Source organism: Platichthys flesus, chromosome 4 (genome assembly GCF_949316205.1).
Source record: "Platichthys flesus chromosome 4, fPlaFle2.1, whole genome shotgun sequence".
NCBI classification, from domain to species: Eukaryota; Metazoa; Chordata; class Actinopteri; order Pleuronectiformes; family Pleuronectidae; genus Platichthys; species Platichthys flesus.
In genome coordinates this window covers 9,277,962-9,302,935 of record NC_084948.1, presented here as the reverse complement: position 1 = coordinate 9,302,935, position 24,974 = coordinate 9,277,962, and the positions used below count along the sequence as shown (strand labels likewise).

General features: G+C 42.7%; 14 non-coding genes across 14 annotated transcripts; all 14 read right to left on the bottom strand.

The window, feature by feature from the left end:
• Positions 1-366: 366 nt before the first annotated feature.
• Positions 367-438, bottom strand: trnaq-uug (transfer RNA glutamine (anticodon UUG)). The gene has a single exon. It is a non-coding gene; the product is annotated as a tRNA-Gln (tRNA).
• Positions 439-2,737: 2,299 nt separating this feature from the next.
• trnaq-uug (transfer RNA glutamine (anticodon UUG)) lies at positions 2,738-2,809 on the bottom strand. The gene has a single exon. It is a non-coding gene; the product is annotated as a tRNA-Gln (tRNA).
• Positions 2,810-4,188: 1,379 nt separating this feature from the next.
• On the bottom strand, positions 4,189-4,260 carry trnaq-uug (transfer RNA glutamine (anticodon UUG)). Its single transcript has one exon. It is a non-coding gene; the product is annotated as a tRNA-Gln (tRNA).
• A 1,379-nt stretch (positions 4,261-5,639) lies between these two features.
• trnaq-uug (transfer RNA glutamine (anticodon UUG)) lies at positions 5,640-5,711 on the bottom strand. Its single transcript has one exon. It is a non-coding gene; the product is annotated as a tRNA-Gln (tRNA).
• Positions 5,712-6,540: 829 nt separating this feature from the next.
• Positions 6,541-6,612, bottom strand: trnaq-uug (transfer RNA glutamine (anticodon UUG)). Its single transcript has one exon. It is a non-coding gene; the product is annotated as a tRNA-Gln (tRNA).
• An 829-nt stretch (positions 6,613-7,441) lies between these two features.
• On the bottom strand, positions 7,442-7,513 carry trnaq-uug (transfer RNA glutamine (anticodon UUG)). Its single transcript has one exon. It is a non-coding gene; the product is annotated as a tRNA-Gln (tRNA).
• A 3,160-nt stretch (positions 7,514-10,673) lies between these two features.
• trnaq-uug (transfer RNA glutamine (anticodon UUG)) lies at positions 10,674-10,745 on the bottom strand. Its single transcript has one exon. It is a non-coding gene; the product is annotated as a tRNA-Gln (tRNA).
• A 1,951-nt stretch (positions 10,746-12,696) lies between these two features.
• On the bottom strand, positions 12,697-12,768 carry trnaq-uug (transfer RNA glutamine (anticodon UUG)). The gene has a single exon. It is a non-coding gene; the product is annotated as a tRNA-Gln (tRNA).
• Positions 12,769-15,378: 2,610 nt separating this feature from the next.
• Positions 15,379-15,450, bottom strand: trnaq-uug (transfer RNA glutamine (anticodon UUG)). The gene has a single exon. It is a non-coding gene; the product is annotated as a tRNA-Gln (tRNA).
• An 829-nt stretch (positions 15,451-16,279) lies between these two features.
• trnaq-uug (transfer RNA glutamine (anticodon UUG)) lies at positions 16,280-16,351 on the bottom strand. Its single transcript has one exon. It is a non-coding gene; the product is annotated as a tRNA-Gln (tRNA).
• Positions 16,352-18,961: 2,610 nt separating this feature from the next.
• On the bottom strand, positions 18,962-19,033 carry trnaq-uug (transfer RNA glutamine (anticodon UUG)). The gene has a single exon. It is a non-coding gene; the product is annotated as a tRNA-Gln (tRNA).
• Positions 19,034-19,862: 829 nt separating this feature from the next.
• trnaq-uug (transfer RNA glutamine (anticodon UUG)) lies at positions 19,863-19,934 on the bottom strand. The gene has a single exon. It is a non-coding gene; the product is annotated as a tRNA-Gln (tRNA).
• A 1,950-nt stretch (positions 19,935-21,884) lies between these two features.
• On the bottom strand, positions 21,885-21,956 carry trnaq-uug (transfer RNA glutamine (anticodon UUG)). The gene has a single exon. It is a non-coding gene; the product is annotated as a tRNA-Gln (tRNA).
• A 2,509-nt stretch (positions 21,957-24,465) lies between these two features.
• On the bottom strand, positions 24,466-24,537 carry trnaq-uug (transfer RNA glutamine (anticodon UUG)). The gene has a single exon. It is a non-coding gene; the product is annotated as a tRNA-Gln (tRNA).
• Positions 24,538-24,974: the final 437 nt, after the last annotated feature.

Below are 24,974 nucleotides of genomic sequence, written 5' to 3'. Positions count from 1 at the left end.
CAGAAGTGGGATTTGAACCCTCGCCTCCTATGGAGACTGCGACCTGATCGAGCACCTTAGACCGCTCAGCCTTTTTGACTGCAAAGTCTGATGACATTGAATCCAAAGCGGGCCAAGACATCAGTGATAGTGAGTGTTAATGAGTTGAAACAGGTCATATGAATCGGGTGAAAATATCTTGTAGACTGTATTGAGAATCCGTACAGGTAGAAAGATGTTAGCAAGGTTTATGTTGAGACACTAAGTGTCCCACACCTCCTATGGAGACTGCGACTTGAACGCAGCGCCTTAGATCGCTCGGTCATACTGACTGCAAAATCTGATGACGTTGAATCCAGTTTTCTATAAACATGATACATCTGTAACAGGTCCCACCGAGATTTGAACTCGGATCGCTGGAGTCAAAGTCCAGAGTGCTAACCATTACACCATGGAACCCTGCTTAACAGGGATGTCTTATGCTCGAAACACATCAGCGATAGTGAGTGTTTATAAGTTGAAACTAGTCCTATGCATCAAGTGAAAATATATTGTAGAATGTATTGAGGTTGATGTCCCCAATTGGATGGCTTTTTCTCAACGCTTTGCTCCCTTTTGAAATCAGGTCACATTGGGAAAATAAATAATCTGAGAAAAAGTGGCTGATTACTATCACTTTGCTACATTCGGTAAGGCAAAGTAAAAGCAGTATTGTGATAATTGAACGGTTCAAGGTACCCCTTCAAAACAAAATCCACTGATGAAATGAAGGACAAAGTACCTGAAGAATGAGAACACTATTTGACAAGGAGGTCAGGAATACACCCTGTTTGTTCGAGGTTGGCAACGACAACACGTGCAGGTGAAAATTGGTACTCCATTGCCACACGTATCGAACCTGTCATACTTAATGGAAAGCTGTCAGAAGTGGGATTTGAACCCTCGCCTCCTATGGAGACTGCGACCTGATCGAGCACCTTAAGGCCTAATTATAGTCCTGCGACTGCAAACGCGGAAGGCCACGCAGCTGCATCGACGGATCCGTTTTGGTTTATGCTTCCTAAACGTGTTGCGCGTGTTGCAACGCAATTCACCGCCAGAACACTAGGCGGAGTAACTTTTTTTTTCGAAAACAAAACACACAAAGAAGAGACGTCTTCTTCTTCGTCGAATGTTTATTTACTTTCGCCACTCCGGCTCCTCATAGCCTATTTCTGGCGGACAAATCGGCCAGTCAGTGACGGGTTATACAAGTGGTCATACTTTCGGATCTCTTCTGCCAAGTGCTCTTCTATTTGGTCCATATTCGTTCTTCTAAATCTTCCGTGATTTCCGTGTATTGTGGGGCATGAAACCGGAAACTAGACTCCGGACGGGATGTAGTAAGCCGACCAATCACAAGCCTTGCGGACTGCGTGAGGCTCGCGTCGTTTTGTCGTATAGTTAGAAAAATTGGCGGACGCACGCAAGCCGCCAGAGGGCTCGAAAGGGGCGTGTTGCGTGTCTTGCGTGCATGCGTGCGTCCGTGCAACACAAGTATAATTTGGCCTTTAGACCGCTCAGACTTTTTGACTGCAAAGTCTGATGACATTGAATCCAAAGCGGGCCAAGACATCAGTGATAGTGAGTGTTAATAAGTTGAAACAGGTCCTATGAATCGGGTGAAAATATCTTGTAGACTGTATTGAGAATCTGTACAGGTAGAAAGATGTTATCAAGGTTTATGTTGAGACACTAAGTGTCCCACACCTCCTATGGAGACTGCGACTTGAACGCAGCGCCTTAGATCGCTCGGTCATACTGACTGCAAAATCTGTTGACGTTGAATCCAGTTTTCTATAAACATGATACATCTGTAACAGGTCCCACCGAGATTTGAACTCGGATCGCTGGAGTCAAAGTCCAGAGTGCTAACCTTACCATGGAACCCTGCTTAACAGGGATATCTTAGGCTCGAAAGACATCAGCGATAGTGAATGTTTATAAGTTGAAACAGGTCCTATGCATCAAGTGAAAATATATTGTAGAATGTATTGAGGTTGATGTCCCCAATTGGATGGCTTTTTCTCAACGCTTTGCTCCCTTTTGAAATCAGGTCACATTGGGAAAATAAATAATCAGAGAAAAAGTGGCTGATTACGATCACTTTGCTACATTCGGTAAGGCAAAGTAAAAGCATTATTGTGATATTTGAACGGTTGAAGGTACCCCTTCAAAACAAAATCCACTGATGAAATGTAGGACAAAGTACCTGAAGAATGAGAACACTATTTGACAAGGAGGTCAGGAATACACCCTGTTTGTTCGAGGTTGGCAACAACAACACGTGCAGGTGAAAATTGGTACTCCATTGCCACACGTATCGAACCTGTCATAATTAATTGAAAGCTGTCAGAAGTGGGATTTGAACCCTCGCCTCCTATGGAGACTGCGACCTGATCGAGCACCTTAGACCGCTCAGCCTTTTTGACTGAAAAGTCTGATGACATTGAATCCAAAGCGGGCCAAGACATCAGTGATAGTGAGTGTTAATGAGTTGAAACAGGTCATATGAATCGGGTGAAAATATCTTGTAGACTGTATTGAGAATCCGTACAGGTAGAAAGATGTTAGCAAGGTTTATGTTGAGACACTAAGTGTCCCACACCTCCTATGGAGACTGCGACTTGAACGCAGCGCCTTAGATCGCTCGGTCATACTGACTGCAAAATCTGTTGACGTTGAATCCAGTTTTCTATAAACATGATACATCTTTAACAGGTCCCACCGAGATTTGAACTCGGATCGCTGGAGTCAAAGTCCAGAGTGCTAACCATTACACCATGGAACCCTGCTTAACAGGGATGTCTTATGCTCGAAAGACATCAGCGATAGTGAGTGTTAATAAGTTGAAACTAGTCCTATGCATCAGGTGAAAATATATTGTAGAGTGTATTGAGGGTGATGTCCCCAATTGGATGGCTTTTTCTCAACGCTTTGCTCCCTTTTCAAATCAGGTCACATTGGGAAAATAAATAATCAGAGAAAAAGTGGCTGATTACTATCACTTTGCTACATTCGGTAAGGCAAAGTAAAAGCAGTATTGTGATATTTGAACGGTTGAAGGTACCCCTTCAAAACAAAATCCACTGATGTAATGAAGGACAAAGTACCTGAAGAATGAGAAAACTACTTGACAAGGAGGTCAGGAATACACCCTGTTTGTTCGAGGTTGGCAACGACAACACGTGCAGGTGAAAATTGGTACTCCATTGCCACACGTATCGAACCTGTCATAATTAATGGAAAGCTGTCAGAAGTGGGATTTGAACCCTCGCCTCCTATGGAGACTGCGAACTGAACACAGCGCCTCAGACCGCTCGGCAATTCTGACTGCAAAGTCTAATGACATTGAATCCAAAACGGGCCAAGACATCAGCGATAGTGAGTGTTAATAAGTTGAAATAGGTCCTATGCATCAGGTGAAAATATATTGTAGAATGTATTGAGGGTGATGTCCCCAATTGGATGGCTTTTTCTCAACGCTTTGCTCCCTTTTGAAATCAGGTCACATTGGGAAAATAAATAATCTGAGAAAAAGTGGCTGATTACTATCACTTTGCTACATTCGGTAAGGCAAAGTAAAAGCAGTATTGTGATAATTGAACGGTTGAAGGTACCCCTTCAAAACAAAATCCACTGATGAAATGAAGGACAAAGTACCTGAAGAATGAGAACACTATTTGACAAGGAGGTCAGGAATACACCCTGTTTGTTCGAGGTTGGCAACGACAACACGTGCAGGTGAAAATTGGTACTCCATTGCCACACGTATCGAACCTGTCATACTTAATGGAAAGCTGTCAGAAGTGGGATTTGAACCCTCGCCTCCTATGGAGACTGCGACCTGATCGAGCACCTTAGACCGCTCAGCCTTTTTGACTGCAAAGTCTGATGACATTGAATCCAAAGCGGGCCAAGACATCAGTGATAGTGAGTGTTAATAAGTTGAAACAGGTCCTATGAATCGGGTGAAAATATCTTTTAGACTGTATTGAGAATCTGTACAGGTAGAAAGATGTTATCAAGGTTTATGTTGAGACACTAAGTGTCCCACACCTCCTATGGAGACTGCGACTTGAACGCAGCGCCTTAGATCGCTCGGTCATACTGACTGCAAAATCTGATGACGTTGAATCCAGTTTTCTATAAACATGATACATCTGTAACAGGTCCCACCGAGATTTGAACTCGGATCGCTGGAGTCAAAGTCCAGAGTGCTAACCATTACACCATGGAACCCTGCTTAACAGGGATGTCTTATGCTCGAAACACATCAGCGATAGTGAGTGTTTATAAGTTGAAACTAGTCCTATGCATCAGGTGAAAATATATTGTAGAATGTATTGAGGGTGATGTCCCAAATTGGATGGCTTTTTCTCAACGCTTTGCTCCCTTTTCAAATCAGGTCACATTGGGAAAATAAATAATCAGAGAAAAAGTGGCTGATTACTATCACTTTGCTACATTCGGTAAGGCAAAGTAAAAGCAGTATTGTGATATTTGAACGGTTGAAGGTACCCCTTCTAAACAAAATCCACTGATGTAATGAAGGACAAAGTACCTGAAGAATGAGAAAACTACTTGACAAGGAGGTCAGGAATACACCCTGTTTGTTCGAGGTTGGCAACGACAACACGTGCAGGTGAAAATTGGTACTCCATTGCCACACGTATCGAACCTGTCATAATTAATGGAAAGCTGTCAGAAGTGGGATTTGAACCCTCGCCTCCTATGGAGACTGCGAACTGAACACAGCGCCTCAGACCGCTCTGCAATTCTGACTGCAAAGTCTAATGACATTGAATCCAAAACGGGCCAAGACATCAGCGATAGTGAGTGTTAATAAGTTGAAATAGGTCCTATGCATCAGGTGAAAATATATTGTAGAATGTATTGAGGGTGATGTCCCCAATTGGATGGCTTTTTCTCAACGCTTTGCTCCCTTTTCAAATCAGGTCACATTGGGAAAATAAATAATCAGAGAAAAAGTGGCTGATTACTATCACTTTGCTACATTCGGTAAGGCAAAGTAAAAGCAGTATTGTGATATTTGAACGGTTGAAGGTACCCCTTCAAAACAAAATCCACTGATGTAATGAAGGACAAAGTACCTGAAGAATGAGAAAACTACTTGACAAGGAGGTCAGGAATACACCCTGTTTGTTCGAGGTTGGCAACGACAACACGTGCAGGTGAAAATTGGTACTCCATTGCCACACGTATCGAACCTGTCATAATTAATGGAAAGCTGTCAGAAGTGGGATTTGAACCCTCGCCTCCTATGGAGACTGCGACCTGATCGAGCACCTTAGACCGCTCAGCCTTTTTGACTGAAAAGTCTGATGACATTGAATCCAAAGCGGGCCAAGACATCAGTGATAGTGAGTGTTAATGAGTTGAAACAGGTCATATGAATCGGGTGAAAATATCTTGTAGACTGTATTGAGAATCCGTACAGGTATAAAGATGTTAGCAAGGTCTTTGTTGAGACACTAAGTGTCCCACACCTCCTATGGAGACTGCGACTTGAACGCAGCGCCTTAGATCGCTCGGTCATACTGACTGCAAAATCTGTTGACGTTGAATCTAGTTTTCTATAAACATGATACATCTGTAACAGGTCCCACCGAGATTTGAACTCGGATCGCTGGAGTCAAAGTCCAGAGTGCTAACCATTACACCATGGAACCCTGCTTAACAGGGATGTCTTATGCTCGAAAGACATCAGCGATAGTGAGTGTTAATAAGTTGAAATAGGTCCTATGCATCAGGTGAAAATATATTGTAGAATGTATTGAGGGTGATGTCCCCAATTGGATGGCTTTTTCTCAACGCTTTGCTCCCTTTTCAAATCAGGTCACATTGGGAAAATAAATAATCAGAGAAAAAGTGGCTGATTACTATCACTTTGCTACATTCGGTAAGGCAAAGTAAAAGCAGTATTGTGATATTTGAACGGTTGAAGGTACCCCTTCAAAACAAAATCCACTGATGTAATGAAGGACAAAGTACCTGAAGAATGAGAAAACTACTTGACAAGGAGGTCAGGAATACACCCTGTTTGTTCGAGGTTGGCAACGACAACACGTGCAGGTGAAAATTGGTACTCCATTGCCACACGTATCGAACCTGTCATAATTAATGGAAAGCTGTCAGAAGTGGGATTTGAACCCTCGCCTCCTATGGAGACTGCGACCTGATCGAGCACCTTAGACCGCTCAGCCTTTTTGACTGAAAAGTCTGATGACATTGAATCCAAAGCGGGCCAAGACATCAGTGATAGTGAGTGTTAATGAGTTGAAACAGGTCATATGAATCGGGTGAAAATATCTTGTAGACTGTATTGAGAATCCGTACAGGTATAAAGATGTTAGCAAGGTCTTTGTTGAGACACTAAGTGTCCCACACCTCCTATGGAGACTGCGACTTGAACGCAGCGCCTTAGATCGCTCGGTCATACTGACTGCAAAATCTGTTGACGTTGAATCCAGTTTTCTATAAACATGATACATCTGTAACAGGTCCCACCGAGATTTGAACTCGGATCGCTGGAGTCAAAGTCCAGAGTGCTAACCATTACACCATGGAACCCTGCTTAACAGGGATGTCTTATGCTCGAAAGACATCAGCGATAGTGAGTGTTAATAAGTTGAAATAGGTCCTATGCATCAGGTGAAAATATATTGTAGAATGTATTGAGGGTGATGTCCCCAATTGGATGGCTTTTTCTCAACGCTTTGCTCCCTTTTCAAATCAGGTCACATTGGGAAAATAAATAATCAGAGAAAAAGTGGCTGATTACTATCACTTTGCTACATTCGGTAAGGCAAAGTAAAAGCAGTATTGTGATATTTGAACGGTTGAAGGTACCCCTTCAAAACAAAATCCACTGATGTAATGAAGGACAAAGTACCTGAAGAATGAGAAAACTACTTGACAAGGAGGTCAGGAATACACCCTGTTTGTTCGAGGTTGGCAACGACAACACGTGCAGGTGAAAATTGGTACTCCATTGCCACACGTATCGAACCTGTCATAATTAATGGAAAGCTGTCAGAAGTGGGATTTGAACCCTCGCCTCCTATGGAGACTGCGACCTGATCGAGCACCTTAGACCGCTCAGCCTTTTTGACTGAAAAGTCTGATGACATTGAATCCAAAGCGGGCCAAGACATCAGTGATAGTGAGTGTTAATGAGTTGAAACAGGTCATATGAATCGGGTGAAAATATCTTGTAGACTGTATTGAGAATCCGTACAGGTATAAAGATGTTAGCAAGGTTTATGTTGAGACACTAAGTGTCCCACACCTCCTATGGAGACTGCGACTTGAACGCAGCGCCTTAGATCGCTCGGTCATACTGACTGCAAAATCTGTTGACGTTGAATCCAGTTTTCTATAAACATGATACATCTGTAACAGGTCCCACCGAGATTTGAACTCGGATCGCTGGAGTCAAAGTCCAGAGTGCTAACCATTACACCATGGAACCCTGCTTAACAGGGATGTCTTATGCTCGAAAGACATCAGCGATAGTGAGTGTTAATAAGTTGAAACTAGTCCTATGCATCAGGTGAAAATATATTGTAGAATGTATTGAGGGTGATGTCCCCAATTGGATGGCTTTTTCTCAACGCTTTGCTCCCTTTTCAAATCAGGTCACATTGGGAAAATAAATAATCAGAGAAAAAGTGGCTGATTACTATCACTTTGCTACATTCGGTAAGGCAAAGTAAAAGCAGTATTGTGATATTTGAACGGTTGAAGGTACCCCTTCAAAACAAAATCCACTGATGTAATGAAGGACAAAGTACCTGAAGAATGAGAAAACTACTTGACAAGGAGGTCAGGAATACACCCTGTTTGTTCGAGGTTGGCAACGACAACACGTGCAGGTGAAAATTGGTACTCCATTGCCACACGTATCGAACCTGTCATAATTAATGGAAAGCTGTCAGAAGTGGGATTTGAACCCTCGCCTCCTATGGAGACTGCGAACTGAACACAGCGCCTCAGACCGCTCTGCAATTCTGACTGCAAAGTCTAATGACATTGAATCCAAAACGGGCCAAGACATCAGCGATAGTGAGTGTTAATAAGTTGAAACTAGTCCTATGCATCAGGTGAAAATATATTGTAGAATGTATTGAGGGTGATGTCCCCAATTGGATGGCTTTTTCTCAACGCTTTGCTCCCTTTTGAAATCAGGTCACATTGGGAAAATAAATAATCTGAGAAAAAGTGGCTGATTACTATCACTTTGCTACATTCGGTAAGGCAAAGTAAAAGCAGTATTGTGATAATTGAACGGTTGAAGGTACCCCTTCAAAACAAAATCCACTGATGAAATGAAGGACAAAGTACCTGAAGAATGAGAACACTATTTGACAAGGAGGTCAGGAATACACCCTGTTTGTTCGAGGTTGGCAACGACAACACGTGCAGGTGAAAATTGGTACTCCATTGCCACACGTATCGAACCTGTCATACTTAATGGAAAGCTGTCAGAAGTGGGATTTGAACCCTCGCCTCCTATGGAGACTGCGACCTGATCGAGCACCTTAGACCGCTCAGCCTTTTTGACTGCAAAGTCTGATGACATTGAATCCAAAGCGGGCCAAGACATCAGTGATAGTGAGTGTTAATAAGTTGAAACAGGTCCTATGAATCGGGTGAAAATATCTTTTAGACTGTATTGAGAATCTGTACAGGTAGAAAGATGTTATCAAGGTTTATGTTGAGACACTAAGTGTCCCACACCTCCTATGGAGACTGCGACTTGAACGCAGCGCCTTAGATCGCTCGGTCATACTGACTGCAAAATCTGTTGACGTTGAATCCAGTTTTCTATAAACATGATACATCTGTAACAGGTCCCACCGAGATTTGAACTCGGATCGCTGGAGTCAAAGTCCAGAGTGCTAACCTTACCATGGAACCCTGCTTAACAGGGATATCTTAGGCTCGAAAGACATCAGCGATAGTAAGTGTTTATAAGTTGAAACAGGTCGTATGCATCAGGTGAAAATATATTGTAGAATGTATTGAGGGTGATGTCCCCAATTGGATGGCTTTTTCTCAACGCTTTGCTCCCTTTTGAAATCAGGTCACATTGGGAAAATAAATAATCAGAGAAAAAGTGGCTGATTACGATCACTTTGCTACATTCGGTAAGGCAAAGTAAAAGCATTATTGTGATATTTGAACGGTTGAAGGTACCCCTTCAAAACAAAATCCACTGATGTAGTGAAGGACAAAGTACCTGAAGAATGAGAACACTATTTGACAAGGAGGTCAAGAATACACCCTCTTTGTTCGAGGTTGGCAACGACAACACGTGCAGGTGAAAATTGGCACTCCATTGCCACACGTATCGAACCTGTCATAATTAATGGAAAGCTGTCAGAAGTGGGATTTGAACCCTCGCCTCCTATGGAGACTGCGACCTGATCGAGCACCTTAGACCGCTCAGCCTTTTTGACTGCAAAGTCTGATGACATTGAATCCAAAGCGGGCCAAGACATCAGTGATAGTGAGTGTTAATAAGTTGAAACAGGTCCTATGAATCGGGTGAAAATATCTTTTAGACTGTATTGAGAATCTGTACAGGTAGAAAGATGTTATCAAGGTTTATGTTGAGACACTAAGTGTCCCACACCTCCTATGGAGACTGCGACTTGAACGCAGCGCCTTAGATCGCTCGGTCATACTGACTGCAAAATCTGTTGACGTTGAATCCAGTTTTCTATAAACATGATACATCTGTAACAGGTCCCACCGAGATTTGAACACGGATCGCTGGAGTCAAAGTCCAGAGTGCTAACCATTACACCATGGATCCCTGCCTATCAGGGATATCTTAGGCTCACAACATATATCAACCTATAAAGAAGAAAGAGAACACTATTTGACAAGGAGGTCAGGAATAGATCGTGTTGTTCGAAGTTGGCAACAACAATGCGTAAAGGTGAAAATTGGTCTTCCACTGCCGCACGTATTGAACCTATAATACTTAATGGAAAGCTGTCAGAAGTGGGGTTTGAACCCACCCCTCCAATGGAGACTACGACCTTAACAAAGCGCCTTAGACCGCTCGGGCATAGGGACTGCAAAATCTGGCGACATCGAATCCAAAACTGGCCAAGACATCAGCGATAGTGAGTTTTAATAAGTTGAAACAGGTCCTATGCATCAGGTGAAAATATCTTGTAGAATGTATTGAGGGTGATGTCCCCAATTGGATAGCTTTTTCTCAACGCTTTGCTCGCTCTTGAAATCAGGTCACATTAGGAAAATAAATAATCAGAGAAAAAGTGAGTGATAACTATCACTTTGTTACATTCAGTCAGGATAATTAAAAGCAGTATTGTGATATTTGCAAGGTTGAAGGTACCCCATCAAAACAAAATCTAGTGAAGAACAAATACCTGAAGAAAGAGAAAACTATTTGACAAGGCGGTCAGGAATACACCCTGTTTGAGAATCTGTACAGGTAGAAAGATGTTATCAAGGTTTATGTTGAGACACTAAGTGTCCCACACCTCCTATGGAGACTGCGACTTGAACGCAGCGCCTTAGATCGCTCGGTAATACTGACTGCAAAATCTGTTGACGTTGAATCCAGTTTTCTATAAACATGATACATCTGTAACAGGTCCCACCGAGATTTGAACTCGGATCGCTGGAGTCAAAGTCCAGAGTGCTAACCATTACACCATGGAACCCTGCTTAACAGGGATATCTTAGGCTCGAAAGACATCAGCGATAGTGAGTGTTTATAAGTTGAAACAGGTCCTATGCATCAGGTGAAAATATATTGTAGAATGTATTGAGGGTGATGTCCCCAATTGGATGGCTTTTTCTCAACGCTTTGCTCCCTTTTGAAATCAGGTCACATTGGGAAAATAAATAATCAGAGAAAAAGTGGCTGATTACTATCACTTTGCTACATTCGGTAAGGCAAAGTAAAAGCATTATTGTGATATTTGAACGGTTGAAGGTACCCCTTCAAAACAAAATCCACTGATGTAATGAAGGACAAAGTACCTGAAGAATGAGAACACTATTTGACAAGGAGGTCAGGAATACACCCTGTTTGTTCGAGGTTGGCAACGACAACACGTGCAGGTGAAAATTGGTACTCCATTGCCACACGTATCGAACCTGTCATAATTAATGGAAAGCTGTCAGAAGTGGGATTTGAACCCTCGCCTCCTATGGAGACTGCGAACTGAACACAGCGCCTCAGACCGCTCTGCAATTCTGACTGCAAAGTCTAATGACATTGAATCCAAAACGGGCCAAGACATCAGCGATAGTGAGTGTTAATAAGTTGAAATAGGTCCTATGCATCAGGTGAAAATATATTGTAGAATGTATTGAGGGTGATGTCCCCAATTGGATGGCTTTTTCTCAACGCTTTGCTCCCTTTTGAAATCAGGTCACATTGGGAAAATAAATAATCTGAGAAAAAGTGGCTGATTACTATCACTTTGCTACATTCGGTAAGGCAAAGTAAAAGCAGTATTGTGATAATTGAACGGTTCAAGGTACCCCTTCAAAACAAAATCCACTGATGAAATGAAGGACAAAGTACCTGAAGAATGAGAACACTATTTGACAAGGAGGTCAGGAATACACCCTGTTTGTTCGAGGTTGGCAACGACAACACGTGCAGGTGAAAATTGGTACTCCATTGCCACACGTATCGAACCTGTCATACTTAATGGAAAGCTGTCAGAAGTGGGATTTGAACCCTCGCCTCCTATGGAGACTGCGACCTGATCGAGCACCTTAAGGCCTAATTATAGTCCTGCGACTGCAAACGCGGAAGGCCACGCAGCTGCATCGACGGATCCGTTTTGGTTTATGCTTCCTAAACGTGTTGCGCGTGTTGCAACGCAATTCACCGCCAGAACACTAGGCGGAGTAACTTTTTTTTTCGAAAACAAAACACACAAAGAAGAGACGTCTTCTTCTTCGTCGAATGTTTATTTACTTTCGCCACTCCGGCTCCTCATAGCCTATTTCTGGCGGACAAATCGGCCAGTCAGTGACGGGTTATACAAGTGGTCATACTTTCGGATCTCTTCTGCCAAGTGCTCTTATATTTGGTCCATATTCGTTCTTCTAAATCTTCCGTGATTTCCGTGTATTGTGGGGCATGAAACCGGAAACTAGACTCCGGACGGGATGTAGTAAGCCGACCAATCACAAGCCTTGCGGACTGCGTGAGGCTCGCGTCGTTTTGTCGTATAGTTAGAAAAATTGGCGGACGCACGCAAGCCGCCAGAGGGCTCGAAAGGGGCGTGTTGCGTGTCTTGCGTGCATGCGTGCGTCCGTGCAACACAAGTATAATTTGGCCTTTAGACCGCTCAGACTTTTTGACTGCAAAGTCTGATGACATTGAATCCAAAGCGGGCCAAGACATCAGTGATAGTGAGTGTTAATAAGTTGAAACAGGTCCTATGAATCGGGTGAAAATATCTTTTAGACTGTATTGAGAATCTGTACAGGTAGAAAGATGTTATCAAGGTTTATGTTCAGACACTAAGTGTCCCACACCTCCTATGGAGACTGCGACTTGAACGCAGCGCCTTAGATCGCTCGGTCATACTGACTGCAAAATCTGTTGACGTTGAATCCAGTTTTCTATAAACATGATACATCTGTAACAGGTCCCACCGAGATTTGAACTCAGATCGCTGGAGTCAAAGTCCAGAGTGCTAACCATTACACCATGGAACCCTGCTTAACAGGGATGTCTTATGCTCGAAAGACATCAGCGATAGTGAGTGTTAATAAGTTGAAACTAGTCCTATGCATCAGGTGAAAATATATTGTAGAATGTATTGAGGGTGATGTCCCCAATTGGATGGCTTTTTCTCAACGCTTTGCTCCCTTTTCAAATCAGGTCACATTGGGAAAATAAATAATCAGAGAAAAAGTGGCTGATTACTATCACTTTGCTACATTCGGTAAGGCAAAGTAAAAGCAGTATTGTGATATTTGAACGGTTGAAGGTACCCCTTCAAAACAAAATCCACTGATGTAATGAAGGACAAAGTACCTGAAGAATGAGAAAACTACTTGACAAGGAGGTCAGGAATACACCCTGTTTGTTCGAGGTTGGCAACGACAACACGTGCAGGTGAAAATTGGTACTCCATTGCCACACGTATCGAACCTGTCATAATTAATGGAAAGCTGTCAGAAGTGGGATTTGAACCCTCGCCTCCTATGGAGACTGCGACCTGATCGAGCACCTTAGACCGCTCAGCCTTTTTGACTGAAAAGTCTGATGACATTGAATCCAAAGCGGGCCAAGACATCAGTGATAGTGAGTGTTAATGAGTTGAAACAGGTCATATGAATCGGGTGAAAATATCTTGTAGACTGAATTGAGAATCCGTACAGGTATAAAGATGTTAGCAAGGTTTATGTTGAGACACTAAGTGTCCCACACCTCCTATGGAGACTGCGACTTGAACGCAGCGCCTTAGATCGCTCGGTCATACTGACTGCAAAATCTGTTGACGTTGAATCCAGTTTTCTATAAACATGATACATCTGTAACAGGTCCCACCGAGATTTGAACTCGGATCGCTGGAGTCAAAGTCCAGAGTGCTAACCTTACCATGGAACCCTGCTTAACAGGGATATCTTAGGCTCGAAAGACATCAGCGATAGTAAGTGTTTATAAGTTGAAACAGGTCGTATGCATCAGGTGAAAATATATTGTAGAATGTATTGAGGGTGATGTCCCCAATTGGATGGCTTTTTCTCAACGCTTTGCTCCCTTTTGAAATCAGGTCACATTGGGAAAATAAATAATCAGAGAAAAAGTGGCTGATTACGATCACTTTGCTACATTCGGTAAGGCAAAGTAAAAGCATTATTGTGATATTTGAACGGTTGAAGGTACCCCTTCAAAACAAAATCCACTGATGTAGTGAAGGACAAAGTACCTGAAGAATGAGAACACTATTTGACAAGGAGGTCAAGAATACACCCTCTTTGTTCGAGGTTGGCAACGACAACACGTGCAGGTGAAAATTGGCACTCCATTGCCACACGTATCGAACCTGTCATAATTAATGGAAAGCTGTCAGAAGTGGGATTTGAACCCTCGCCTCCTATGGAGACTGCGACCTGATCGAGCACCTTAGACCGCTCAGCCTTTTTGACTGCAAAGTCTGATGACATTGAATCCAAAGCGGGCCAAGACATCAGTGATAGTGAGTGTTAATAAGTTGAAACAGGTCCTATGAATCGGGTGAAAATATCTTTTAGACTGTATTGAGAATCTGTACAGGTAGAAAGATGTTATCAAGGTTTATGTTGAGACACTAAGTGTCCCACACCTCCTATGGAGACTGCGACTTGAACGCAGCGCCTTAGATCGCTCGGTCATACTGACTGCAAAATCTGTTGACGTTGAATCCAGTTTTCTATAAACATGATACATCTGTAACAGGTCCCACCGAGATTTGAACACGGATCGCTGGAGTCAAAGTCCAGAGTGCTAACCATTACACCATGGATCCCTGCCTATCAGGGATATCTTAGGCTCACAACATATATCAACCTATAAAGAAGAAAGAGAACACTATTTGACAAGGAGGTCAGGAATAGATCGTGTTGTTCGAAGTTGGCAACAACAATGCGTAAAGGTGAAAATTGGTCTTCCACTGCCGCACGTATTGAACCTATAATACTTAATGGAAAGCTGTCAGAAGTGGGGTTTGAACCCACCCCTCCAATGGAGACTACGACCTTAACAAAGCGCCTTAGACCGCTCGGGCATAGGGACTGCAAAATCTGGCGACATCGAATCCAAAACTGGCCAAGACATCAGCGATAGTGAGTTTTAATAAGTTGAAACAGGTCCTATGCATCAGGTGAAAATATCTTGTAGAATGTATTGAGGGTGATGTCCCCAATTGGATAGCTTTTTCTCAACGCTTTGCTCCCTCTTGAAATCAGGTCACATTAGGAAAATAAATAATCAGAGAAAAAGTGAGTGATAACTATCACTTTGTTACATTCAGTCAGGATAATTAAAAGCAGTATTGTGATACTTGCAAGGTTGAAGGTACCCCATCAAAACAAAATCTAGTGAAGAACAAATACCTGAAGAAAGAGAAAACTATTTGACAAGGCGGTCAGGAATACACCCTGTTTGAGAATCTGTACAGGTAGAAAGATGTTATCAAGGTTTATGTTGAGACACTAAGTGTCCCACACCTCCTATGGAGACTGCGACTTGAACGCAGCGCCTTAGATCGCTCGGTAATACTGACTGCAAAATCTGTTGACGTTGAATCCAGTTTTCTATAAACATGATACATCTGTAACAGGTCCCACCGAGATTTGAACTCGGATCGCTGGAGTCAAAGTCCAGAGTGCTAACCATTACACCATGGAACCCTGCTTAACAGGGATGTCTTATGCTCGAAAGACATCAGCGATAGTGAGTGTTAATAAGTTGAAACTAGTCCTATGCATCAGGTGAAAATATATTGTAGAATGTATTGAGGGTGATGTCCCCAATTGGATGGCTTTTTCTCAACGCTTTGCTCCCTTTTCAAATCAGGTCACATTGGGAAAATAAATAATCAGAGAAAAAGTGGCTGATTACTATCACTTTGCTACATTCGGTAAGGCAAAGTAAAAGCAGTATTGTGATATTTGAACGGTTGAAGGTACCCCTTCAAAACAAAATCCACTGATGTAATGAAGGACAAAGTACCTGAAGAATGAGAAAACTACTTGACAAGGAGGTCAGGAATACACCCTGTTTGTTCGAGGTTGGCAACGACAACACGTGCAGGTGAAAATTGGTACTCCATTGCCACACGTATCGAACCTGTCATAATTAATGGAAAGCTGTCAGAAGTGGGATTTGAACCCTCGCCTCCTATGGAGACTGCGACCTGATCGAGCACCTTAGACCGCTCAGCCTTTTTGACTGCAAAGTCTGATGACATTGAATCCAAAGCGGGCCAAGACATCAGTGATAGTGAGTGTTAATAAGTTGAAACAGGTCCTATGCATCGGGTGAAAATATCTTGTAGACTGTATTGAGAATCTGTACAGGTATAAAGATGTTATCAAGGTTTATGTTTAGACACTAAGTGTCCCACACCTTCTATGGAGACGGCGACTTGAACGCAGCGCCTTAGACCGCTCGGTCATACTGACTGCAAAATCTGTTGACGTTGAATCCAGTTTTCTATAAACATGATACATCTGTAACAGGTCCCACCGAGATTTGAACTCAGATCGCTGGAGTCAAAGTCCAGAGTGCTAACCATTACACCATGGAACCCTGCTTAACAGGGATGTCTTATGCTCGAAAGACATCAGCGATAGTGAGTGTTAATAAGTTGAAACTAGTCCTATGCATCAGGTGAAAATATATTGTAGAATGTATTGAGGGTGATGTCCCCAATTGGATGGCTTTTTCTCAACGCTTTGCTCCCTTTTCAAATCAGGTCACATTGGGAAAATAAATAATCAGAGAAAAAGTGGCTGATTACTATCACTTTGCTACATTCGGTAAGGCAAAGTAAAAGCAGTATTGTGATAATTGAACGGTTGAAGGTACCCCTTCAAAACAAAATCCACTGATGAAATGAAGGACAAAGTACCTGAAGAATGAGAACACTATTTGACAAGGAGGTCAGGAATACACCCTGTTTGTTCGAGGTTGGCAACGACAACACGTGCAGGTGAAAATTGGTACTCCATTGCCACACGTATCGAACCTGTCATACTTAATGGAAAGCTGTCAGAAGTGGGATTTGAACCCTCGCCTCCTATGGAGACTGCGACCTGATCGAGCACCTTAGACCGCTCAGCCTTTTTGACTGCAAAGTCTGATGACATTGAATCCAAAGCGGGCCAAGACATCAGTGATAGTGAGTGTTAATAAGTTGAAACAGGTCCTATGAATCGGGTGAAAATATCTTTTAGACTGTATTGAGAATCTGTACAGGTAGAAAGATGTTATCAAGGTTTATGTTGAGACACTAAGTGTCCCACACCTCCTATGGAGACTGCGACTTGAACGCAGCGCCTTAGATCGCTCGGTCATACTGACTGCAAAATCTGTTGACGTTGAATCCAGTTTTCTATAAACATGATACATCTGTAACAGGTCCCACCGAGATTTGAACTCGGATCGCTGGAGTCAAAGTCCAGAGTGCTAACCTTACCATGGAACCCTGCTTAACAGGGATATCTTAGGCTCGAAAGACATCAGCGATAGTAAGTGTTTATAAGTTGAAACAGGTCGTATGCATCAGGTGAAAATATATTGTAGAATGTATTGAGGGTGATGTCCCCAATTGGATGGCTTTTTCTCAACGCTTTGCTCCCTTTTGAAATCAGGTCACATTGGGAAAATAAATAATCAGAGAAAAAGTGGCTGATTACGATCACTTTGCTACATTCGGTAAGGCAAAGTAAAAGCATTATTGTGATATTTGAACGGTTGAAGGTACCCCTTCAAAACAAAATCCACTGATGTAGTGAAGGACAAAGTACCTGAAGAATGAGAACACTATTTGACAAGGAGGTCAAGAATACACCCTCTTTGTTCGAGGTTGGCAACGACAACACGTGCAGGTGAAAATTGGCACTCCATTGCCACACGTATCGAACCTGTCATAATTAATGGAAAGCTGTCAGAAGTGGGATTTGAACCCTCGCCTCCTATGGAGACTGCGACCTGATCGAGCACCTTAGACCGCTCAGCCTTTTTGACTGCAAAGTCTGATGACATTGAATCCAAAGCGGGCCAAGACATCAGTGATAGTGAGTGTTAATAAGTTGAAACAGGTCCTATGAATCGGGTGAAAATATCTTTTAGACTGTATTGAGAATCTGTACAGGTAGAAAGATGTTATCAAGGTTTATGTTGAGACACTAAGTGTCCCACACCTCCTATGGAGACTGCGACTTGAACGCAGCGCCTTAGATCGCTCGGTCATACTGACTGCAAAATCTGTTGACGTTGAATCCAGTTTTCTATAAACATGATACATCTGTAACAGGTCCCACCGAGATTTGAACACGGATCGCTGGAGTCAAAGTCCAGAGTGCTAACCATTACACCATGGATCCCTGCCTATCAGGGATATCTTAGGCTCACAACATATATCAACCTATAAAGAAGAAAGAGAACACTATTTGACAAGGAGGTCAGGAATAGATCGTGTTGTTCGAAGTTGGCAACAACAATGCGTAAAGGTGAAAATTGGTCTTCCACTGCCGCACGTATTGAACCTATAATACTTAATGGAAAGCTGTCAGAAGTGGGGTTTGAACCCACCCCTCCAATGGAGACTACGACCTTAACAAAGCGCCTTAGACCGCTCGGGCATAGGGACTGCAAAATCTGGCGACATCGAATCCAAAACTGGCCAAGACATCAGCGATAGTGAGTTTTAATAAGTTGAAACAGGTCCTATGCATCAGGTGAAAATATCTTGTAGAATGTATTGAGGGTGATGTCCCCAATTGGATAGCTTTTTCTCAACGCTTTGCTCGCTCTTGAAATCAGGTCACATTAGGAAAATAAATAATCAGAGAAAAAGTGAGTGATAACTATCACTTTGTTACATTCAGTCAGGATAATTAAAAGCAGTATTGTGATATTTGCAAGGTTGAAGGTACCCCATCAAAACAAAATCTAGTGAAGAACAAATACCTGAAGAAAGAGAAAACTATTTGACAAGGCGGTCAGGAATACACCCTGTTTGAGAATCTGTACAGGTAGAAAGATGTTATCAAGGTTTATGTTGAGACACTAAGTGTCCCACACCTCCTATGGAGACTGCGACTTGAACGCAGCGCCTTAGATCGCTCGGTCATACTGACTGCAAAATCTGTTGACGTTGAATCCAGTTTTCTATAAACATGATACATCTGTAACAGGTCCCACCGAGATTTGAACTCGGATCGCTGGAGTCAAAGTCCAGAGTGCTAACCATTACACCATGGAACCCTGCTTAACAGGGATGTCTTATGCTCGAAAGACATCAGCGATAGTGAGTGTTAATAAGTTGAAACTAGTCCTATGCATCAGGTGAAAATATATTGTAGAATGTATTGAGGGTGATGTCCCCAATTGGATGGCTTTTTCTCAACGCTTTGCTCCCTTTTCAAATCAGGTCACATTGGGAAAATAAATAATCAGAGAAAAAGTGGCTGATTACTATCACTTTGCTACATTCGGTAAGGCAAAGTAAAAGCAGTATTGTGATATTTGAACGGTTGAAGGTACCCCTTCAAAACAAAATCCACTGATGTAATGAAGGACAAAGTACCTGAAGAATGAGAAAACTACTTGACAAGGAGGTCAGGAATACACCCTGTTTGTTCGAGGTTGGCAACGACAACACGTGCAGGTGAAAATTGGTACTCCATTGCCACACGTATCGAACCTGTCATAATTAATGGAAAGCTGTCAGAAGTGGGATTTGAACCCTCGCCTCCTATGGAGACTGCGACCTGATCGAGCACCTTAGACCGCTCAGCCTTTTTGACTGCAAAGTCTGATGACATTGAATCCAAAGCGGGCCAAGACATCAGTGATAGTGAGTGTTAATAAGTTGAAACAGGTCCTATGCATCGGGTGAAAATATCTTGTAGACTGTATTGAGAATCTGTACAGGTATAAAGATGTTATCAAGGTTTATGTTTAGACACTAAGTGTCCCACACCTTCTATGGAGACGGCGACTTGAACGCAGCGCCTTAGACCGCTCGGTCATACTGACTGCAAAATCTGTTGACGTTGAATCCAGTTTTCTATAAACATGATACATCTGTAACAGGTCCCACCGAGATTTGAACTCGGATCGCTGGAGTCAAAGTCCAGAGTGCTAACCATTACACCATGGAACCCTGCTTAACAGGGACATCTTAGGCTCGAAAGACATCAGCGATAGTGAGTGTTTATAAGTTGAAACAGGTCCTATGCATCAGGTGAAAATATATTGTAGAATGTATTGAGGGTGATGTCCCCAATTGGATGGCTTTTTCTCAACGCTTTGCTCCCTTTTGAAATCAGGTCACATTGGGAAAATAAATAATCAGAGAAAAAGTGGCTGATTACTATCACTTTGCTACATTCGGTAAGGCAAAGTAAAAGCATTATTGTGATATTTGAACGGTTGAAGGTACCCCTTCAAAACAAAATCCACTGATGTAATGAAGGACAAAGTACCTGAAGAATGAGAACACTATTTGACAAGGAGGTCAGGAATACACCCTGTTTGTTCGAGGTTGGCAACGACAACACGTGCAGGTGAAAATTGGTACTCCATTGCCACACGTATCGAACCTGTCATAATTAATGGAAAGCTGTCAGAAGTGGGATTTGAACCCTCGCCTCCTATGGAGACTGCGAACTGAACACAGCGCCTCAGACCGCTCTGCAATTCTGACTGCAAAGTCTAATGACATTGAATCCAAAACGGGCCAAGACATCAGCGATAGTGAGTGTTAATAAGTTGAAATAGGTCCTATGCATCAGGTGAAAATATATTGTAGAATGTATTGAGGGTGATGTCCCCAATTGGATGGCTTTTTCTCAACGCTTTGCTCCCTTTTGAAATCAGGTCACATTGGGAAAATAAATAATCTGAGAAAAAGTGGCTGATTACTATCACTTTGCTACATTCGGTAAGGCAAAGTAAAAGCAGTATTGTGATAATTGAACGGTTCAAGGTACCCCTTCAAAACAAAATCCACTGATGAAATGAAGGACAAAGTACCTGAAGAATGAGAACACTATTTGACAAGGAGGTCAGGAATACACCCTGTTTGTTCGAGGTTGGCAACGACAACACGTGCAGGTGAAAATTGGTACTCCATTGCCACACGTATCGAACCTGTCATACTTAATGGAAAGCTGTCAGAAGTGGGATTTGAACCCTCGCCTCCTATGGAGACTGCGACCTGATCGAGCACCTTAAGGCCTAATTATAGTCCTGCGACTGCAAACGCGGAAGGCCACGCAGCTGCATCGACGGATCCGTTTTGGTTTATGCTTCCTAAACGTGTTGCGCGTGTTGCAACGCAATTCACCGCCAGAACACTAGGCGGAGTAACTTTTTTTTTCGAAAACAAAACACACAAAGAAGAGACGTCTTCTTCTTCGTCGAATGTTTATTTACTTTCGCCACTCCGGCTCCTCATAGCCTATTTCTGGCGGACAAATCGGCCAGTCAGTGACGGGTTATACAAGTGGTCATACTTTCGGATCTCTTCTGCCAAGTGCTCTTATATTTGGTCCATATTCGTTCTTCTAAATCTTCCGTGATTTCCGTGTATTGTGGGGCATGAAACCGGAAACTAGACTCCGGACGGGATGTAGTAAGCCGACCAATCACAAGCCTTGCGGACTGCGTGAGGCTCGCGTCGTTTTGTCGTATAGTTAGAAAAATTGGCGGACGCACGCAAGCCGCCAGAGGGCTCGAAAGGGGCGTGTTGCGTGTCTTGCGTGCATGCGTGCGTCCGTGCAACACAAGTATAATTTGGCCTTTAGACCGCTCAGACTTTTTGACTGCAAAGTCTGATGACATTGAATCCAAAGCGGGCCAAGACATCAGTGATAGTGAGTGTTAATAAGTTGAAACAGGTCCTATGAATCGGGTGAAAATATCTTTTAGACTGTATTGAGAATCTGTACAGGTAGAAAGATGTTATCAAGGTTTATGTTGAGACACTAAGTGTCCCACACCTCCTATGGAGACTGCGACTTGAACGCAGCGCCTTAGATCGCTCGGTCATACTGACTGCAAATCTGTTGACGTTGAATCCAGTTTTCTATAAACATGATACATCTGTAACAGGTCCCACCGAGATTTGAACTCAGATCGCTGGAGTCAAAGTCCAGAGTGCTAACCATTACACCATGGAACCCTGCTTAACAGGGATGTCTTATGCTCGAAAGACATCAGCGATAGTGAGTGTTAATAAGTTGAAACTAGTCCTATGCATCAGGTGAAAATATATTGTAGAATGTATTGAGGGTGATGTCCCCAATTGGATGGCTTTTTCTCAACGCTTTGCTCCCTTTTCAAATCAGGTCACATTGGGAAAATAAATAATCAGAGAAAAAGTGGCTGATTACTATCACTTTGCTACATTCGGTAAGGCAAAGTAAAAGCAGTATTGTGATATTTGAACGGTTGAAGGTACCCCTTCAAAACAAAATCCACTGATGTAATGAAGGACAAAGTACCTGAAGAATGAGAAAACTACTTGACAAGGAGGTCAGGAATACACCCTGTTTGTTCGAGGTTGGCAACGACAACACGTGCAGGTGAAAATTGGTACTCCATTGCCACACGTATCGAACCTGTCATAATTAATGGAAAGCTGTCAGAAGTGGGATTTGAACCCTCGCCTCCTATGGAGACTGCGACCTGATCGAGCACCTTAGACCGCTCAGCCTTTTTGACTGAAAAGTCTGATGACATTGAATCCAAAGCGGGCCAAGACATCAGTGATAGTGAGTGTTAATGAGTTGAAACAGGTCATATGAATCGGGTGAAAATATCTTGTAGACTGTATTGAGAATCCGTACAGGTATAAAGATGTTAGCAAGGTTTATGTTGAGACACTAAGTGTCCCACACCTCCTATGGAGACTGCGACTTGAACGCAGCGCCTTAGATCGCTCGGTCATACTGACTGCAAAATCTGTTGACGTTGAATCCAGTTTTCTATAAACATGATACATCTGTAACAGGTCCCACCGAGATTTGAACTCGGATCGCTGGAGTCAAAGTCCAGAGTGCTAACCTTACCATGGAACCCTGCTTAACAGGGATATCTTAGGCTCGAAAGACATCAGCGATAGTAAGTGTTTATAAGTTGAAACAGGTCGTATGCATCAGGTGAAAATATATTGTAGAATGTATTGAGGGTGATGTCCCCAATTGGATGGCTTTTTCTCAACGCTTTGCTCCCTTTTGAAATCAGGTCACATTGGGAAAATAAATAATCAGAGAAAAAGTGGCTGATTACGATCACTTTGCTACATTCGGTAAGGCAAAGTAAAAGCATTATTGTGATATTTGAACGGTTGAAGGTACCCCTTCAAAACAAAATCCACTGATGTAGTGAAGGACAAAGTACCTGAAGAATGAGAACACTATTTGACAAGGAGGTCAAGAATACACCCTCTTTGTTCGAGGTTGGCAACGACAACACGTGCAGGTGAAAATTGGCACTCCATTGCCACACGTATCGAACCTGTCATAATTAATGGAAAGCTGTCAGAAGTGGGATTTGAACCCTCGCCTCCTATGGAGACTGCGACCTGATCGAGCACCTTAGACCGCTCAGCCTTTTTGACTGCAAAGTCTGATGACATTGAATCCAAAGCGGGCCAAGACATCAGTGATAGTGAGTGTTAATAAGTTGAAACAGGTCCTATGAATCGGGTGAAAATATCTTTTAGACTGTATTGAGAATCTGTACAGGTAGAAAGATGTTATCAAGGTTTATGTTGAGACACTAAGTGTCCCACACCTCCTATGGAGACTGCGAACTGAACACAGCGCCTCAGACCGCTCTGCAATTCTGACTGCAAAGTCTAATGACATTGAATCCAAAACGGGCCAAGACATCAGCGATAGTGAGTGTTAATAAGTTGAAATAGGTCCTATGCATCAGGTGAAAATATATTGTAGAATGTATTGAGGGTGATGTCCCCAATTGGATGGCTTTTTCTCAACGCTTTGCTCCCTTTTGAAATCAGGTCACATTGGGAAAATAAATAATCTGAGAAAAAGTGGCTGATTACTATCACTTTGCTACATTCGGTAAGGCAAAGTAAAAGCAGTATTGTGATAATTGAACGGTTGAAGGTACCCCTTCAAAACAAAATCCACTGATGAAATGAAGGACAAAGTACCTGAAGAATGAGAACACTATTTGACAAGGAGGTCAGGAATACACCCTGTTTGTTCGAGGTTGGCAACGACAACACGTGCAGGTGAAAATTGGTACTCCATTGCCACACGTATCGAACCTGTCATACTTAATGGAAAGCTGTCAGAAGTGGGATTTGAACCCTCGCCTCCCATGGAGACTGTGAAATGAACGCAGCGCCTTAGACTTCTCGGCAATTCTGACTGCAAAGTCTAATGACATTGAATCCAAAAAGTGCCAAGACATCAGCGATAGTGAGTGTTAATAAGTTGAAACAGGTCCTATGCATCGGGTGAAAATATCTTGTAGACTGTATTGAGAATCTGTACAGGTATAAAGATGTTATCAAGGTTTATGTTTAGACACTAAGTGTCCCACACCTTCTATGGAGACGGCGACTTGAACGCAGCGCCTTAGACCGCTCGGTCATACTGACTGCAAAATCTGTTAACGTTGAATCCAGTTTTCTGTAAACACGATACATCTGTAACAGGTCCAACCGAGATTTGAACTCGGATTGCTGGAGTCAAAGTCCAGAGTGCTAACCATTACACCATGGAACCCTGCTTAACAGGGATGTCTTATGCTCGAAAGACATCAGCGATAGTGAGTGTTAATAAGTTGAAACTAGTCCTATGCATCAGGTGAAAATATATTGTAGAATGTATTGAGGGTGATGTCCCCAATTGGATGGCTTTTTCTCAACGCTTTGCTCCCTTTTCAAATCAGGTCACATTGGGAAAATAAATAATCTGAGAAAAAGTGGCTGATTACTATCACTTTGCTACATTCGGTAAGGCAAAGTAAAAGCAGTATTGTGATAATTGAACGGTTGAAGGTACCCTTTCAAAACAAAATCCACTGATGAAATGAAGGACAAAGTACCTGAAGAATGATAACACTATTTGACAAGGAGGTCAGGAATACACCCTGTTTGTTCGAGGTTGGCAACGACAACACGTGCAGGTGAAAATTGGTACTCCATTGCCACACGTATCGA